Source organism: Myripristis murdjan, chromosome 7 (genome assembly GCF_902150065.1).
Source record: "Myripristis murdjan chromosome 7, fMyrMur1.1, whole genome shotgun sequence".
Taxonomy (NCBI): domain Eukaryota; kingdom Metazoa; phylum Chordata; class Actinopteri; order Holocentriformes; family Holocentridae; genus Myripristis; species Myripristis murdjan.
The window spans coordinates 6,451,877-6,471,704 of NC_043986.1; the positions used below are offsets into that span (position 1 = coordinate 6,451,877).

The 19,828-nt window shown below is 42.9% G+C and overlaps 1 pseudogene; it reads right to left on the reverse strand.

Annotated features, from left to right (window-relative positions):
- Positions 1–898: 898 nt before the first annotated feature.
- The window catches only part of LOC115362161 (PDZ domain-containing protein 4-like), a 55,102-nt pseudogene continuing 36,172 nt past the window's right edge, over positions 899–19,828 (reverse strand).

A 19,828-nucleotide genomic window follows, 5' to 3' on the forward strand; every position in this document is an offset into this window, starting at 1 on the left:
AAAATATTAAAATCATAGCAAAATAAAGAACCATACAGAGGAAAATTCCTTCCCCCCATATTTCACACAGCATTATGCAAGTGGCTTTGTAACATTTCCACCATGTCGGCTGGTTTTGGCCGGGCGACTGGATTCCCTTGAAACTTGACCCGCACGTTATCATCGTCCATGCAGGGCAGCTCTCTCACTAGTCGCTGCTTTTTCACCACTGGCTGACGTTTCCACCATTAAAAGCGCCAACATCACCAGAATGGCTGATTCAAAGCGAATAATAAATCGCTGGTGTTAACAGCTAAATTAAAACCAAGTCAAAGAGCAGGGAGAGAAAAGTTCATCTTTTCATGTAATCAGAGACTGATTTGCTGCTCAGAGCGATTTGTTCAGGAATAACTGAAGTGTCTTCCCGCTGAAACAGGAGCTAAAATTTCACAGTCAACCCCCTCATAGTCGACCAGAGTGAAATGTTTGCTGCTCCCTTGCCTAGTCTTTGCCGTCCCAGAGCCTGACTTCCTGCCGCTTCCTCTCCCATAATTCCTTGTGCGTATTTGCCACCGGGTCTCGGTAAAGACGACTGACACCCGTCATCCTCTGAGCTCGCCTCCTCCTGTTTGTCTTTTCATATTCACCTCTTTCGTCCCGTCTCTTCCACACAAGTTTACCTCTTTTCTATGTAAATATCTTCTTTCTCTCCTCTGTCTTTTTCTCCTCCTCCCTCTTCTCTCAGATCACACCAGCAGATCCCTGCTGGTCTCGTTTTTTTTTTTTTTTTTTTTTTTTTTTTTTTTGAGTTTTGTTTTGTTTTCTGGTCCACAAACCTCTAACCACAAAGTTTCCAAAACTTTCTCCTTCACTTCTCCTCCATCCTCTGCTCCTCCTCCTGCTCCTCCTCTTCCTCGCGTCACACCGTGGTCACAGATAGCAGCGGGTTGTAGATCTTCTTGCCGTCGGGCGACCTGGAGCCGTGAGCCAGCAGCTCCTGGATGGTGATCCAGTTGTCGAGGATTCGGCGGTTCCTCCTCTTGGTGGTCTTCTTGTGGCTCAGCAGCAGGATGTTGTTGCTGGCGGCTTCCTGTTGGCCGTGAGGCTGGGCGCCCTGGGACGACCTGGGATCTTCAGCGCCCCCTGCTGACAGTGAGGCATCCCTGCGAAAAAAAAAACTGACTTAGAACAGAAGGAGAAGGCAAAATAAGTCCTTTCTTTAGGGATGATGACTTCACCCAGGCATAAAAGGCTCATAAGAGAAAACACTGCCAAAAAAAAAAAAAAAAAAAAAAAAAAAACTCCATCTTCATAAGTTATTCAGTCTCATCTTCAGTGTTCAAATCTTACACCAGTGGGATGAGATAATCCCACTGGTTTCAAGCACACTAGGATCAAGAAAATAACACTCAATTCAAGAAAATTCTGAAAAGAAGTTGATTAGCGTTGGAAACAAGTGGGATTATCTCATCCCACTGGCAGATTTTTTTTTCTTTTTTTACTTTATTTGATTTGACTAAATTGGATGTACAGAAGTCATTTAATCTCATTTTAAGTGTTCAAATCTTGTTTTTCTTCAAATCAGGTAAATAATATGCCAGCGAGATGAGATAATCCCACTAGTTTCCAACGTTAATCAACTTGACTCCAGGATTTTCTTGATCCCAGATGCCTCATTCTGCCAAATAAACTTTATGATTGTCTCAACACATTTATAACAGACCAGACTGGATTAGCCTGGGCTGTGGTCACCTGTCTCCTCTGAGGTAATCCAGACGGCTCTGCATCATGAACTCTCGTCTTCGTCGGTATTCTCTGGCTCTCAGCAGCTGCTGCTTCCTCTCCTCTTTGCTCCAGTATCGGCCCTGCGGATCACACAGAGCGGAGCGTCACCTGGGATTAACACAGCTGGATCCCACAGCTGGATTATCATTTCTCATTTGAAATAAAAAGACAGTTGTACTGCTGTCAGTGATGCTCAGAGACTTTTGGCTCATAAACCAAAATGCATGTACACATTATTGTAACGGAAATACAGATGGAGTTTTTTTGGTGCAGCAAACAAAACAACTGATTTATTCTTGTGCTGCCACAACACTGTCAATGAAGTTAGTCGGGCTAGTTAGCAGGGAAGCAGTCAAAAGGAAGTGTGGCACAAAACAAACAAAAAAAAAAACAAAAATTAACCAACTTCCACATTCAAAAATCAGAAGGATCCACCTCACTGCACCTGCTTAAAATCAACCAAGAATGAAACACAAAAAAGTCAAACTTCACATTCGGCCATCCAGAATCAAATATGACGACTGTTCAGAGAAACCAGTTGCTTACCTGGAGGTGAAGGTTTATCTGAATTACCTATATCACTACAGTTTGTTTAGGAGACAGTCGTTTTCTGATCTAAATTAATGTCAGCATGGAAAGGTGCATACTGCCCCCTACTGTACCAGCAGAAAGCTTCACAACCTTCATTTCATCACCCTTTTATCCCTAAAATCCCTGCCCAACTCCATCCCCACACAAACTCATTTAGATTATCACGCAAAGCTTTATTACATGTTAGCATTTACATTGCAAGTACCACATTTATCTCTAATACACATTCGCCGTCATAAAAAAGGCTTGAATTGAAGCCTTAACCTCAGAAGATTCACATCCCCCCTCCCGCTCTTCCCTTTTGAAAGACTCCACCTTAATGGATTTCTGTGCACTGTAATCGCGTCTCCCTTTCATATCAGAATCCTATTTCTTCTGCCGTGAATCTGTCATTGTAGTTCTTATTAATAATTCGGTCTCACCTTTGCCAAAGGGAATTTTAAGCACATCATTATCATACAGTATAATGTCAGGGCTTCCTTTGCTGTCTCATCTCCTTCCTCATTACTTTCCACGCAGGCATGGGCTGGAACCCAACACGACAGTACATCTAGACCCTCTTTGTCATTTCAGCATTGTCATGAATATTTCCATTAAATCATATCTCAGTATTTCTTTTGTATTCAAGTTATTGAGAGTTGCAGGTGTCTGAACAAATGACAGCCCTGGAGATTCTCTGAGATACTTTTGCCTTTAATTAAAACGTGCAGCCCTTTGGTTTTCACTGCAGACCTTTTCACTCTCAACATTTTGCTGATAAAGTCTGTGGTACCGGACAGGAGTGTATGTATGTGTGTGTGTGTGTGTGTGTGTGTGTGTGTGATTCTACCTGTTTCATCTCGCTGGCAGCATCGTCGTCCGTCGTCATGCCGCTGCGCTCCTCTCTGATCTTCATGGCCCGGGCCTTAAGCAGACGATCCCTGACCGGCCGCTTGGCCACATAGCGAGTCCCGTCGCTCCGGATCTTCACCTGGATACAAAGAAGAAGAAGAACCAATAGCCTTTCGCGCAGCCAAGCTAAAAGTTTACATAAAGTGGCATTCCAAGCCAAGTCAGTTTCCTTTACTCAATGAAAGGCTTCATTTCAGTTTGATTTGTTTGTTTTTTCTTTCAGGCCTTAGATTTCATATTTCTATTAGAGTGCAGATTGGGCCGCTCGACCTGAGCCGGATATTTTGCTCGTCCTCCTTCACTACGTTACATTTACTGCATGAAATACTGCCTGAAATGCCTACGTGTTGCCTTCAGTGTCGTCACGTAAACTCCAGTCCTATACATTACCTGGAACAGACAGTACGTCCATCATTATTCACTGAAATAATGCCAACATGACCAAACCTGACCCGAACCCAAACATAATTTCTAAATATTTGTCTGAACCCAACCTGGGCCCATCGGGACTCGTCCAGGTTCAGGACCAGGTCCAGGTCCAGGTCCAGGTCCAGGTCCAGGTCCAGGTCCAGGTCCAGGTCCAGGTCCAGGTCCAGGTCCAGGTCGGTATCCACACTCTAATTTCTATCTCTTCTCTACCTTCAACCTCTGCCTTTGCCTTTTCATTAAATGCAATAAAATAAGGATGGGATACGGAGGAAGAAAAATAAGAGGCGACAAAAAATAGAAATAAAAAATATAAATAATAATAAATATAAATAATAATAATAAAAATAAAAAATAAAAGTTAAGTGATAGAAAAATCTTAGCTCACTAGGCTTTTACAACAAATTTCCCAGCTTTGGGTGAGGTTAGGCTTAGTACCTCTACAGATTTTTAAGCCATGGATTTGAAAAGGATTTGAAAACCAGAATCATGAGAATCTTACAACTGATTGTGAAGGTAACCGGTGGCCAGCAGAAGGGCTTCAACATGTCTTTACCTTCCACTCCATGCGCTGTGGTGAGGCGGTCGGTGATGAGTGCGTCAGCCCCAGTGGTAAGGCCAGTCCTAACCGAGAGGCACTCGCGTGGTGGTGATGACGGTCTTCCAAACTGCAGGGGGCGCTGTTTACACTCCTGGGACTGGCCGGGCCGCTGCTGCCTGTCCCGATGCCCCTCTCCTCGCCCTCCGCCCGCTCCCGGTCCCGTCCTCTGTCTCTGACTCGGTCCAGCGGATCCACCAGGCCCTCCGAGGGTAGCGTCATGCAGCTCTGGTAGCGCTCCAGTGGTTTGGTGCAGCTGTGGCGTCGCCGGGCAAAATAAGGGCTGGACTCTGCACTTCCACCTCCAGACCTGTCGGCGGCTCCACCTATATTGATAAAGATGATAATTAGAGTAATTATTAGACAAAACAACAACAGCCTAAGTGAAACAGAGCAGCAACAGCAGTGGAGGTGAGCACTAGCCCAGCAGCGCTAGCTTGGCTAATAAATGACCAACCTTAGGCTTTTTTGATCTTGTTGTTTTGTTTATAACCTTTATTTAATCAGGTAAGTCCCACTGCGATCAAGATCTCATGTTTAAGAGATACCTGAGTACATTGCATCACTAAAAAAAAATATATGTTGAAAATTGATTACAATAATGTCATAATAATAGGTCAGAAGTATAGCATAATGTCATCCGCATAACAGTGAACTTTACAGGTTTGTCAAGACAAGACTATATCATTTATATAAATAGTGAACAGAAGTGGTCCGAAGACTGAACCTTGTGGGACACCCTTTGTTGTTGGTAGGAACTCTAATTTAACATTACCAATTTTTACACACTGTTGTCTGTGAGAGAGTTAACTGCTGAACCATACACGCATAAAATTTAGTACACAGATACCTAGAAGAGTGCACTGAGTAGAGTGATAAATGAATGGAGCATGTCCAGACCAACAGGGCCCGCTCCTGGCTGTCTTGCACAGTCAGCATCAGCCAGGCTAACATTACTTTTAGTGAGGTGACTGCTGCAAAGCATCAGCAGTGTTGCAGGAACAAGAAGGACAAGGCCACTTTAATCAACATGGCATATCATCCAGCTTGTTACCCTGTTGATGCTGAGGAATGTTCACTTTTTGTTGTTGCACTAAATGTAAGTTGCTTAAAAATGTTTTAAAATACATATATTTAAATATCGGCTAATGTCCCTTCTACATAGAAGATGTCCTGACTTCCAGACATAGGTTAATGGAAATTGTTTGTGGTGTTGTTGCAGAAATGTGCAAAAAGGAAAGGGAAAACTTACCTGCTCTGGAGCCCCGCCCTCCATCAGCCACACCCCTTCTTGAAGTTGACCCCATCTCTCTGGTCAGAGATCTGGAAATGTTACATTATCCCATATTATTATTGTAATTATACTTGAAAACATGCACGCAGTTATATAATGTTTAGCATAAACCTAGGAATATAAAATAATATACATTAGAATTATGTTTTCAGTGCTGTTTTGGAAATATGGCTATTGCTGGAAGCTTGGATGGAGCATGGGGAAAGTTACATTTTTCAATAGAGTGAGTGTAATTAGTCACAATGCACATGACAATCCGGTGCCCACAAAAAAAAAAAAAAAAAATTCCACTAAAATGTCAGGGAAAGCTAATTACCAGAAAGTCACACAACACTACATGAAAATGGCAATTTCATGTAATTTATGAGTGTGAGGCTGATAATGACTGTATCACAGGCTAATGTAGGGATGTCGAACAGGACAGGCACGCTGTTAGAAAAGGTCATTATCAGTCTGCTGCCAGTCAGACAGAGACATCGCATGGAAGTAGGATATCTCAAAGACAAAAGACATTGGTTTAAGAGGAACACTATCACATCCTCCCCCACTGATCAGGGTCAAAGGTCAAAGCAGAAAGCGTTGATAATTACTTGACAAGAAACCGATCTGTGATACAGATATAAAAACAATTTGTAAGAAATGTAAGCAAAGATTCTGTCAGGCTTAGGGTTTTTAATCTGCACAAGAAGTTCATGATGTTTCATTATTATTTTTTTTGTTTGTTTGTTTTTGTTTTACAGAGTTCTTGTAGAGTTAGACATTTTTAATTGTTTGTCCTCCCTGTAGGACATTTTTTATTTGCCAGGACTTGTGGAAGGCAAAGTCGGTTTTAGACAGTCCAGACCAGCCTTTCTCTTTTTTTAAGATTATTTTTTGCCATTTCTGCTTTATCTGGAGGAGACAGAGGAGAGAGACAGGAAAGGCAGGCAAGAGAGAGGGAACAACCTGCAGCAAAGGGCCTGGGCTGGGGCGCCTCATTCAGCCTCTCTGAGGGATTCAACCTCCTGACTCCCTTCAGACTGAGATACAGGCTAATATGTACGAAGTGCAATAGATAGGACGTTCATAGACGTTCAGTTTGCACACAATGGAGGATGCATACAATTCCCTTTTTTGTGCATTTGCAGACTTTAGCACTTTACCATTTCCTGTCTCCATTCATTGCTCATCTCTGCCTGTTGTATGGACTGTATGGACATGTTCATACACCTCACATGAAATTCGTATATATATCATGTGTCATCATTTTTATTCATGCCTTGCAGCAAGCTGAGTTTGCCTGTGTGGGACAACACATGACTGGAATGAATGTGAGTTGAGATACGCATTTATTATTATAACCAATGCATTTTATCACAAGTTTTATCTTGTTTGTATTGAGTGACAGGTCGGGCATGTTCATCCAATGAAAACTCGCAGAAAATACTTTCAGACTGTAAATGTCCTCACCATGCTACACTGAGCACAAGAGGAATCATCAAAGAGGAAAAAGAGGAATCAACAGAAACCAACAAATATAACTAACTAACTAATTGAGAGAATTGATAAAAATTAATAATGGAGACCTGAATTTGGGGGGTGTAGAAGGGGTGGAGCTTGAGACGTTTGCTGCGTTGCCATTGGCTGTCTGGTACTTCCTGTAACTGTTGGGGGAAAAGGAGCAGTTGAGGTTTGATTGGCGTCTCTCTCTGTCCCGGTCCCGCCCCTGACGCCGTGGGGTGAGGGGCGAGTTCAGAGGGGGCAGGCGGCCGAGCGGGAGGAGAGGGGGAGGCGACATGACCGCTCCTCCTTCTCCTCCTCCTCCCTCCTCTTCCTCTTCCTGGAGAGGCGGGATCTGTTCGGTGCTGACCAATGGCGTGCTTCGGCAGCTCTCGCCCCCGGTGTTGTAGGCGCTGGTGCTGTCTTTGTCGTCCGACCTCTCTCTCTCTGGGACTTCATTGATGGCCGACAGCTCGTGGCGATGAGGGTCATCATCCTCATCGCCATTGTGATGATTATCCAGACCTGGGAGAGAAGATTTCATTTTGATTATCATCGTCTTTTTTTGTGGTTAAACTGCAGCCATTTCTACTTTGCTAAACAAAGGAAGGAGGTGAATGACAAAGCAGATGGAATAAATCAAATCTGCTTAGCCACTGAGTAAAGCCATACACACAAATATTTGAAAATAAGTGATTTTACAAATATTTCATTCCTAGTACCATGTTGGTCCTGTGGGGAAGCTGCAGAGATATCATAGTAATGAGTAATATCACATATTACTAATTCAATTCAGAAATAATGTTACACTTACCAGTTGAAATTATGTTTTCACAATCTCTAAATGTCAAAGTCAGTCAGTGAAATTACTACCACAATATATCACACAGACCCTGACTGCCTTTGTCATTGTTATTCTTGCACAATACGATTAAAATAATGAAGCAGAAAACTTTAAATTTGCTTTGTCGGGGTGGAAGTATGTAATTTACGTTAATGAGACACAAAAAGTGAACTGTCTGTGAGTGAAAGGATTCCTGCTATTCTGTTTTTTGCATTCTGTTGATGATGAATGAATGGAAATGAGCTTTGAATCAATTAAAATAAAGACTTCCGGCTTCATAATTATATTGCTTTGTTATAGCAATTATGATTATTTAATGGCATAATCTTCCATATAGCAAATTCATTACATATTTCTACAATCATAGAATTTTTCATTGTCAATACAGAACTGCATGATGTTTTCATTTTTAGACATAAGTCATTTCTTTCCTACTTTTTTTTTTTTTTTTTTTTTTTTGCTTAGTAGTTTCTGTCTGTTTTTATTTCTGATGTGATGGTCAGGATGGACGTCTTCTCTCAATACTGTATGTACCCTGATGAGCAGAGATGGCTTGGTCTGACCATATTTCTCCAAGACTTTCAACCACAGAGCTCGGTAAGATCGGAGTTACAATTTTTTATGGAACGTTGTGGAGTTTTTAAGGTTGCCTTGTAATGCACTTTTTTTCATTACAAACCCAATGTGGCCCCGGTGTGTTGCTGTTAGAGCCAGGTGACCGAATACTTCGATATCAATATTGTGATGGTATTGTAGAATCATAAGAAATTTACACACAAGAGATTTTTACTAAACAGTCATTAATAAAGTGGATATGATGACCAAGCAGGTAGACACAAATAATAAAACAGCTACAACAGACTAATAATTGGATTTCCCTACTGTAATGCAGCCTTTAAAACCATGAAAAGCCATCATAATAATACAATATCTGAAATCCCAGATGAGGTTTAGTTTTGTATCACAGTATTAGATACTGATATATCACCAAGCCCTAGTTGTCGTCATGGTTACCTGCTTCAGGGAGGCCTGGTCGCCCCGCTCCGCCCACCACCGTCTCCTCCTCCATCATCCAGGCTTTCAGACATCTCTCTCTGAGCTGCTGCATCTTCTGGGCACGGAGGATGTTGCGGCACTTAAACTCCAGGTGGCGCAGCTCCTCCTCGATCAGAGCCATCTCGTGCTCGCTTAACGCCTCGCTGCGCTTCATATCCACCACCGAGGAAGAAGAAGCCTCCTCCGCCTCCTCCTCCACCTCTCCTTCATTTTTCTCCCGTCCCCCCTGCTCGTTTTGTTCTTCTGTTCTGGCATCTTCACGCTCTCTCTGCAGCTTCTCGTTCCTTCTCTCATACTGGCACTTGATCTCCAGCAGCTCCTGGTAACGCTGGCACTCTTCCTCCGTCAGGCCCGGCATCATCATCATCATGGTGAGGTGGGGCGGGTGGTGGTGGTGGTAGTGCTGCAGGAACAGAAAGCAAAGAGAAGTCAGGCATCATCAGCAGAAAACCAAGAAGATGCCAAAAATCCAGTGTCTCTGTTGTGATTTTCTTTATTTTTTTCTAGCTTTGAGTTATTCATCTTTTACTCTCTTTAATTTAATTTTGCACCAAAATATATCAGCCAAATCTCTCTTTCCTTGCTGCAGTTGTATTTGTTGCATGACAATGTAAGCCTGGAAAATATGAATCCCTCAAGAAGCACCGGACACATGTTGACACCTCTTTGAAACAGATGGTTCTTGGGTCAGTAATCATCGTAATTGGAATTTACCAACCATCAATTTATGCCAGCCTTTGAAAAATGACTCTGCATTTGGAATTCAGTGTTTTCTTTTTAATAATTTAAGTGACGTGTAGGCTGTTAGTCAGTTAGTCAGATAATGCTTGTCACAAAGGTAAAGATTTTAGTTTGATCAAATTTTATTATGCAAGCCAGAGAGTCTAGTTCCATTCATCCAGACATCACCCTGCAAGGCTGAACAAACAAGAAAATTGAAAGCAAATTCCAGCAATGCGGGAATATCTTATCTTAGGACATAAAGCACATTTCCTTTTGAAAATAACAAGGAGTGCTGTAAAAGGAAGTCTCTGAGTTGTTGTGGTACATGTCAATAGTAAACAAGACTTTGTTCTACCTTGTGGTGGTGGTGGGGGCTGTACCCTGCTGTCCCTACTCCAGCCCCCCACTCCAGGCCTGGCAGGGAGTCTGAGCTCAGCTGGAGGTCTCGGAGGTGGAGCAGAGGAGGGGTGGTGTCTCCTCGGCCGTGCCCAGGGCTGGGGGTTGGTCTGGGGCTCGGCCCGAGGCCGGGGCTGGGTCGAGGGCTGGGTCAGGGGACAGGAAACAAGGAGGAGTCACAAGATCAAAAAGCAATTAAGAAGAGGCATTAGTGATGGTAGTTTAAAATCAGACAATTTGGTTAGAGATGGGAAAAAATTCAACAAACCGTCCACAACATCTGAAACTGGATCCCAGTCCACCTAAACTGGCTAGCAAACTGGTGCAAGGGGACAAAGTGGACACCCAACCAACATCAGAGCCTCTGTGGAAAAGTTGCTCCAGAGTTGTCAAGGCTGGCCACTGCTTGATGGTTTATGTTCTTCACCATCATGTTAGTGTTGGATTTTAAGGGCGCTGTTTTAACCATCTGTCTGCAGAGCATGGTGCAAGTGTGTTTAGGGTGTGACCAAATCCACTTTTGCTAGTTTAATGGTGGAAAAAAATGCTGGTTTCTCCAGCCACCTGGTTCAAAAGGGTTGCACCGAGTCTCTAGAAACTGCTAGAAACTAGAAAAGACACCTATATAACACAGGGCCCCAAGAAATTCAGCTAACGGTCTTTCTCAGTGTGCATGCTGGTGTGTTTTTTCTATTTTGCCACATTCCACATGATGACCAGTGGCTTAATTTTGATTCTAAAACAAAGAATGGGATGGATAACAGTCTTGAAATGTTGCTTGCCAATCAAGGCAGCGTTGGATGATGAAAACACCATCATCATCACTGTCATGTCCCATTTTAACAGCCTACAGTGCAGCTGGTCATAAACTGCAAGACGTCAAGCCCTTCCCTTATTTAACAGTGTATTTGTATCAGAATCAAATGAACCCTGGGTACCTGGGGCTCGGCCTCGGGCTCGGCCCCGCCCTGAACTTCCTCATGCTGCCGGGTGTGTTGGTGGTGTTGGTGTTACAGGCGCTGGTCTGGTCGCCCAGCAGGTCGTGCTCGGACGACTCCTCGTAGCGGGTGCTGTCGTCGGTCCGGCCCACTCCGCTGTCCAGCTCCTGGCTGTTGGAGAGCAGAGGAGCCAGGCTCAGGAGGGGAGGCAGGGGCACCGGCGGCTCTCCGTCCGCCTTCTCTCCTCTCTCCCCGTCGTCCTCCCCCTCTTCGTCCTCTTCCTCCTCGTCCTCTACCTCGCCTCCCGCTGGGCAGGCCAGGCCTCCTCTTTCTCCTCCTCCTTCTACTCCTCCTCCCCTGCGGAGGCGGTAGTAGCCAGAGAGGTGAGCGGAGGTGAGAGAGCAGGAGGAGGTGCGATGGTTCGGGTGGTAGCCTCCCCCTTCCAGAGTCAGCTCCATCTCCACCTCCTCTGGATCAACAGGGTTTTCATTCTGTTGAAAAAAAAGATAGAGAGACAGAGAATTTAGAGAGATGGAGAAAAAATAGAGAAACAAATGAGGGAGCTGAAGACTTGGCACAAAAGTGACAGAATGAAAAAACAAAGCACAGTGAGTCCTGTTTGTGCGAAGCCTCAACCATTGCCACGCCCCCCCATGAGGTGGATTGGCCTGATAATATTATGGTCACTGGCAGGATTCATTCATTCATTCATTCATTCATTTACAAACTGGAGAGGTGACCAGTCAATGGCAGGGCACAATGGCAGCATTTATGAATTTCATATATAAATATGTATGTTAATTCAGAGTTTTATTCATTAGTTCCAGTATAAATTAGGAACTGCAGAAGTCCACGTGAAATTATCTCCCCTATAATAAGTGTGTTTATGCATGTTTGTAAAAAAGTGATTATTTTGGAGTTTTTCCAGAACCCGCCGCCTGAATCTGATTACAAATACAGTTTGCCTCTCAACAGATTGATGTCTCTCTGTACATCCTGTGTGTGTGTGTGTGTGTGTGTGTGTGTGTGTGTGTCTGTACGCATGTTTATGTGTGTGTATGTGTGCACCTACGTCTCAGTGTGTGTTCACATGTATACGTGCATGTGTGTGAGTGCATGTGCAGGTCTACACCCAAAAATAAATCCTGGTGTGTGTGTGTGTGTGTGTGTGTGTTTGTGTGTGCGCATGTGTGTGTGCGCGCGTGTGTGTGCATGTGTGTGTGTGAATGACCTTGAGAGAAGAAACTGGGACAGAGGGGATAAATATCTACCTCTCCATTTCCTCTCTACATCATCCCTTCATCCCCTCATCATTTCATCCATCACAGCCTCCTCTCTCTCTCTCTCTCTCTCTCTCTCTCTGTCTCTCTCTCGTTTAATTCAACCCAATGTGTTTCTCATGTTAAAATTAAATGTTTAAATTTTAAAAAAGAGTGCCAAACGTTCAGCTGCAGCAGGTTATATCATGAAACACAGTATCTGTCTTCTCTGCATGTTCCCCCTGCAAGGGAAAGCTTCATTCCAAACTGAGAAATTCGTCATTTGAATAAATCTGGCATCTGCAGAAAATGATAAAGTTACTAAAAAGATAAAACACTAGTCAGTATGATTTTGGTTATTATCTGTTTTGACCCATTTACATGCAAAAAAATCCCAGATTTTATATGATATAATCAGCTGCATTTTCCACATATTTGGAGAGAAGCCCTCACTGATCACTGCCTGTTTTTATTTGCTTCTTTCTTTCTTTCTTTTCCTTTTTCACTTTCATCGTAGCTCTCTCGCCCTCCTCCCTCTCCTCCCCCCACCGTCTTTTTCCTGCTCAGTATTTCAGTATTTGGTTATTTGCTTGGTCGATAAAAACATCTATCATTCCCTGCTCTCATTACAAGGAAATCTGATTGGCTGAAATGTCAGAGTTGTCTAAATACTGTCGGGGTGAGTGATGGCTCCTTCAATTGGTTGGTGTGTATGAGCGTGTGTACACAGTGCGCACAGACATTCATCTGTGAAGTGTGTGTGTGTGTGTGTGTGTGTGTGTGTGTGTGTGTGTGTGTGTGTGTGTGTGTGTGTTAGCTGACGTGTATAAATGCACCATTTTGCTGTTCCTCTCCAGTCAGCAGATATGGACACACACTCTGGGACCTGCTGTCATACTTGCAACATTTATCAAGATTGTGTGTGTGTTTGTGTGTGTGTGTGTGTGTGTGTGTATTAATAAGACACAAAGAGAGTGTGTACATGCATGTCAGTGTTTGATATGTGCATTACATTCTGGACAACAGTTACCAAAAGAGAAAAATCAAAATCTTTCATAAAATGTCACAATAAATACATACAATACATAGAGTTGTGTAATTCATATATACAGTGTGTGTGTGTGTGTGTGTGTGTGTGTGTAATTTTGTAATATCTTCTGGCCACCAGCAGTTAGTAAAGCATAACGAGGAAATTGGGTGAAGAACCTGAGGCAATTTTCCTTGGCAGACTGTAATTACATGCAGGCGGCTGCGGAGGAAATGAAGTTTTCACTTTTCGAGGCAATAAGCTTTATTATAGGTTATATCACTTACTGACTCTCGTAGTTGGATTATACGTGCTTTAGCTGAAGTTATTGTGTTTCTGTCTGTGGGAAAATGAAGCGCCGGGTTTTAATGAACTCGGCTAAAGGGCTCTTACTCATTTCCCCCCGCTGTATTGAAAACATATCAAACTAAAATATGAACCGAACGGTGGTTTTTGTGAAGCCGTGCGCGCTGTCGGCCGAGCAGCAGCAGCAGCAGCAGCATCAGCGGCGGTGGAAATAAGCAGGAAAGTGGGTTAGTAAAGTAGGCTGCTGCAGGCGGTGAGGCAGGGAGCGACTGTTAGACCTGAGAAGTAACCGACTATTTCTGGACCTGAAAAAAAAAGAACAAAAAACAATCCCATTGCTTTAGTTGCCTCACAGCTCCATACCTGTCAGTTCTCTGGTTTTTCCTGGGATTCTCCTGTATTTCACCCCTCTGTCCTGTTGTCCTCCCATTGAAATATTTATGCAGAACATGTGCAACATTAGCTGTAACATCTAGTGGCAAGGAGACATTCAGGACTTGCCAACCAAACAAAAAGAAGAAGACGAAGATGGAGAAGAAGTATGGCAGCGCAAGGACGTGCAGTTTTTATGTTTTTATGGGTCATAAAAAAAAAAAAAAACTCTTAATCTTTTTGACGTCTAACTTCGGCTGTGCACTGGTTTAATCCTTAATATCCCTTCTCCTTCGTGGTCCTTACTACAGATTTACATTTGTCATTTTTTAAATGCTAGATCAGTGTTTATAACAGCCGAGTCGAGATCCTGCTGAATACTGTAAAACTTAGTTAAAAACTGAAATGAAACCAGTTCTCATGCCCAAGAAAATCTCCCTTTTATCACAGTATAATGTGGCCAGGTGTGTACTTCAGTGTGCGGTGTGCAGTGTGTGTGTGTAATCTGTCATGTCATGTCACCTGTGAGTGTGATTTCACCTGTAAACTAGTTTGCAGTGGGTGCAATCTGTCATGCCATGCCAGCTCGGCCTCAGTAGCAGCATGCAGGTGTGTGTCATGTAAACTGTAAGCCCCTATATGACCTGATGTCACCTGTGTGAACATGCAGCACCGTGCAGTGTGTGTTGTAGGCTGCAGTATGCTGTGTGCAGTGACTGTGAGAGCTGTGTGTCATGTCGTGTCACCTCGATGTCAGGCCTGGCCAACAGCAGCGAGAAGTTGATGCTGTCCTCTCTGGTCAGAATGGCCACCGCCTCCTCTCTGTTCTGAATATCGACGCCGTTTATCTGAAGTGAGTAGGAGAGACAGAGGAGGGAGGGAAGGGGGGGAGAAAAATCAATTCATTAAGTCATTAATGAATGTCATGCCACAGGTGTTTAGGCAGACGTGCAGACAGACGGGTGGAAACACCTTGTTAGTTTATCGATGCATTTGTGCACACTGTGTTCGTTGTGTTTCCACGAACGATTAAAATTAAAATTTCCCATTGCAACACAGGCTTGTTAGTTCATTCATTTGCACGGCAGTGAAGTGATTAAATCTACAAAAATACAAGAAAAAAATAGTTAAATATGATCACATCGTGTCAGAAATCACAACTCTGTCCGCCGAAACTGCATGGAGATGCCACATCTGTCCAAAAGCCCTTCATCACCCCGGTGATGGCTGTCATGGGAACCAGACTGACATCATCCGCTTGCTGCCTGGTAACCATGGCGATGCCAGGCGTCAGTGGTCTATTATTATCCCAATCCCATTCCCAAACATTTTACTTTTCCTAAGGTCATCAGATAGGGGATTTGTGGATAATAAGAAAATAAATGTCAGGCATGAAAATGATCCTGTTTTGCTCTGCTCGATAACAGACAGGAAGTCAGTTTCAGCACATCTGGAAATGCAGTGACAAAGCAACATCTCTTCACTTTTCAACACAGTTTGAATAAGTTTCAACCATTTTGTACGGCAATACCTACTCCTTTTTTGGCACTTCCCTCCCTGCAGAAGGTAGAATAGAGTGAGCCAACTGACAAAAACTCTGACAAAATAATTTATAGCAGAAAATGATAATAATTTGTGGTGCTTTGAAATAGCTTAGCTAACCTAGGACCCAAGTCTTTGGTTGTCAAAATAACACCTGCACAGAACTAATCCTCTATTTTACAGATATCACAGCATGAACGTCAAGTAATGATTTTCATATTTTACTTGTAGGGGTGTAATATAATGGCATCCAAACTTATCATTATATTACTATGCTCTTTCATTCTACATGACTCATTTGGGAAATCTGCAGCTCATCATCATCTGAAATTAGAAAGTGCTCTGATGGCTAATAATTTCAGCAGAACAAAGTCAAACTGTGACCTTTTCTTTGAAGCCAGCAGTGATTTTGCCAGACTAGGTGGCATATTTGTCAATGAGACTCTTAGTGTGATAATTAAATTTCAAATTGAGAGAGCTATCTATAGAGGGAAGAGACACTTGTGCATACAAAATGATGGCCATCAAAAGATTAAATTAAATTCTGGTACTTTTCAAAGCACAGTAGGTCACCACGGGTTGATATATCATATTAATAAACTGGAAAACTCTCCACCATGATAAGGGTGATATGTTGTTATTATGGCATGGTGTGGTAAAGTGAATCAGTTCTTCTTTAAGAGCTGCTCAAAGTTTTGTGATGATGTTCAGAAGAGTTTTTGTGATATGCCACGCCTATTGCCACGCCCTGTTTTTTGGCGAATGGGCACAAAAATTTTACTTCTTCCCTGGCCTATGTCCAACTTTCGCACTAAACGTAATGGAAATACGGGCATCAGTTTGTAAGTTATACCACTGTGTGATGAACGGACACACGCTGACTCATAAGCCCCCACCCTCTGATTTCATCGTGTGTCTGGCAAATCAAATTAAACAGCCTCTGTGGGGAAATGTGGCTGCTGCAGCAGTAAAGGACACATCAATGACAAATACAGCACAGAAAAATCAAACAGGTTGACTTTCTTTTCCTTTCCTTTCCTTTTTGAAGTGCAGTAAGCAATTTCTGACCACTAGAGGGTGTTGAGAGCTCAAATTTATTTGTAAACACTCAGACTCAGTCCTGCTGTGGAATGGAAATGAGGGCTACATTTGATTTTCAGCTACAAGGTGGCGCTGCTTTGAATCAAGGTTTTCTGTGGCCGCAGCGCTGACTGCGAAATTCAGAAATTACATTAACGTTTGGGTCGGGTTCGGTTATGTCAGCGTTGTCTTAGTGAAAAATGATGGACCTACTATCTGCTGGAGTTTACCTGATATCACAGAAGGCAACACGAAGGCTATTTCAGGCGGTAAATGTGACCTAGTGATGGAAGACAAGCAAAATCTGGCGCTCAAGTCGGGTTTAGACAAAAAAAGGAATTCCTGTTGGGTTTGGGTCGAGCTCGGTTACTACTCTCCCACCTCGGGTCGGGTTCAGAAAAAAATACGTGGCTTGATCTGAACTCTAGCTCCATTGTGGCCCAGGATTTGACAACAGAGACAAAAACAAAGAAAAAAAAACAGCTAAAAGGCTGGACTTGGTGACTTGGTGTTGGTTTATATTATTCTGAAATTGCCTGGTGAAGGTTTAATGACAGCTGGCAGCCAGAATTTGACTCATTATTTCCTGCTGGAAATAGCTATGATATTTTCTCCCTCGTCAAAATTAACTTTCGCATGACGTGCTTGGCACCAATGGACTCCTTAGATTCCTCATACGATCTGTAGCTCCATTAAAGTGGTAATCTACTAATTCAGCACTCATCACTGTGGTGTTTCTGCGCTGCATTTCACCTGTCAATCAAACAGTGTGGGCGGGACTTAGATTTCCTGATTTTTGAGTTTTGAGTTTGTCTTTTCTTAACTACCCAGTTCTTCTTCTTCTGTTTATTCCAAACAAACCCGAAACATAAAATGCATCTCTTCCTGTGCAGCAGGACAAAGAGCTACCAGACGAAACAGAAAATGAAAAAAAAAAAAAAAAAAAAAAAAAAAAAAAAACGTTCATAGGCTGGCTCTAGTTTGGATCAGCGCTGCGTGGAGACCAGAGCAGCAAACATTTACTCACAGATCCACATATTTACTCACAAATGCTGCTGATTGAAGCTGTGTGGTGATACAACGTGACAATATTGTTTCCCTCTACATCCTTTCCTCTCTCTCTCTCTCTCTCTCTCTCAGTCTATTTTTAGGACGGCAGTAACTGGGCTGCTGTCAGGCTTCTCTGATTGGACAAGCCTGTCCTGGGAATTCCAGGTGTACATTTCCATAGTTTAATTCAAATCTTTTTTTTTTTTTTAACCCTTCTGTGGCCAGCTGAGGTGAACAGGGCTGTGTTTTGATCCAGGTGACATATCGGACTTGCCTGGAGTTCATCATTTAGATCTCACTTAGACCTTTTCTCACCTTTTCCAGACTCTGAAAAGGTCAGGCATGCCTTCGTCTCAGCTGAAGTACCGCAGTGCTCTGTTCTCCGGTCCCCCTGGCAGATCAGTGGACCTCGTTCAAAATGCTGCAGCTCACATTCACAAGCAGGAGAACACGGCACATTTCTCCTATAGTAGCCTGCCTGCACTGCCTGTACGCCTGACAGCTTCAGTTTGATGCTTTTATATTTAAGGCACGCACGGGTTCGGCCCCTGCTTACACCTCTTCTCAAATTAAAGCCAGTTCATTCACTATTGACTAGAATTTATTCATTTATCGGTGCTGTGGACTATTAAATCCTCCTTTGCTTGTTTATATTCTTTCCTTTTGATTCGTTTACTCTGTTCTGCTTTGTTTTGCTGTTGTTTCTCTGTAAAACATCTTTATATGCTCTGTTTTGAAAGGCAGTGCAAACATTATTGCTATTATTAGTATTATTATTAACATTAGCATTAGTATCATGGTTGTTGTTGTCATTGAGTTTCTCTAATATTTCAGAGGACCCAGTTGATACAAGTGGTTGGTCAATCTCTGGCTTTAAAAAGTCAGAATTTGACTTAAAGGTCAGAGAGCGAGAACGTTGCTCTGAAGCAGGCGTTTTGACGGTGTGTTCACAGCTGGCTCGTTTGGAGCATTTCCCCCCAAAGATCGGTTTGTTTGAGCTCATCAATAAAAGACAGACTCCGCTCGCTTCCAGAGGAACCCCAGAGCAGCTCGTTTGGAGTGAGAACGCCATCAACTCAACCAACTGAAACGACTTGCTGTTTCCCTCGAAACGTAACTGAGACTACAGTCTAGCTGTATGGATCCAAGATATGTTGATTAGAAACACACCGCATGAATAAAGACAGAATCTGAGAATATTCAGTAGGATATCACTGAGATTCTCAGGAGAATATGGACCATGTCTGTATGCACTCAATAAACATTGTTAGGACCTATATTATATGAGGATATCTGGGATGACATGAACTCTGGACTCAGGTGGTGTAAAGTGCCCCCAGACTGGAGTTTGATTTGCTCCCAACATGAAATCTCTGACGGTCATATTCAGAGAGCGTCACTGTGGATGTCATCATATTTGGATCCTATCTTGGAATATTTGGGTAACGATTCTTGGGGATTCTTGGGGTTTTGGTGCCGTGAAATGTATTTGTGACATGTGTTGCAACCTCACACACACACACACACACACACACACACACACACAACCCAGACAGCACATGGCTTAAGTGTGAAAAACAAAAGCTTCTTGAGGTGAATGTACACAGGAGGGATGCACCTGAACCTGAATCCATATTTAGAAAGTAACGAATTATGGCTCTCTGATATATATATATATATATATATATATATATATATATATATATATATATATATATATATATACTACTCACAAAAAGTTAGGGATATTTGGCTTTTGGGTGAAATTTATGGAAAATATAAAAGTTCATGCTACAGTGATATTTTATCATGAAAGTAGGGCATTTAAGTAGAAGCATACACTGGTGATTTCCTCATCTCAAACAATTTCTTGAAACAAAAGCCAACAACAGTGGTGGATATACCACAACAAAAAATGTCAGTATCAATAACTTGTCATGTGCCTTGAGCATCAATTACAGCTTGACAACGACGTCTCATGCTGTTCACAAGTCGACTTATTGTCTGCTGAGGCATGGCATCCCACTCTTCTTGAAGGGCGGCCCTCAGGACATTGAGGTTCTGGGGTAGAGAGCTCCGAGCCTCTACACGGCGACTCAGCTGATCCCATTGGTTTTCTATGGGATTCAGGTCTGGAGAAAGTGCAGGCCACTCCATTTGAGGTACCCCAGTCTCCAGCAGCCGTTCCCTAA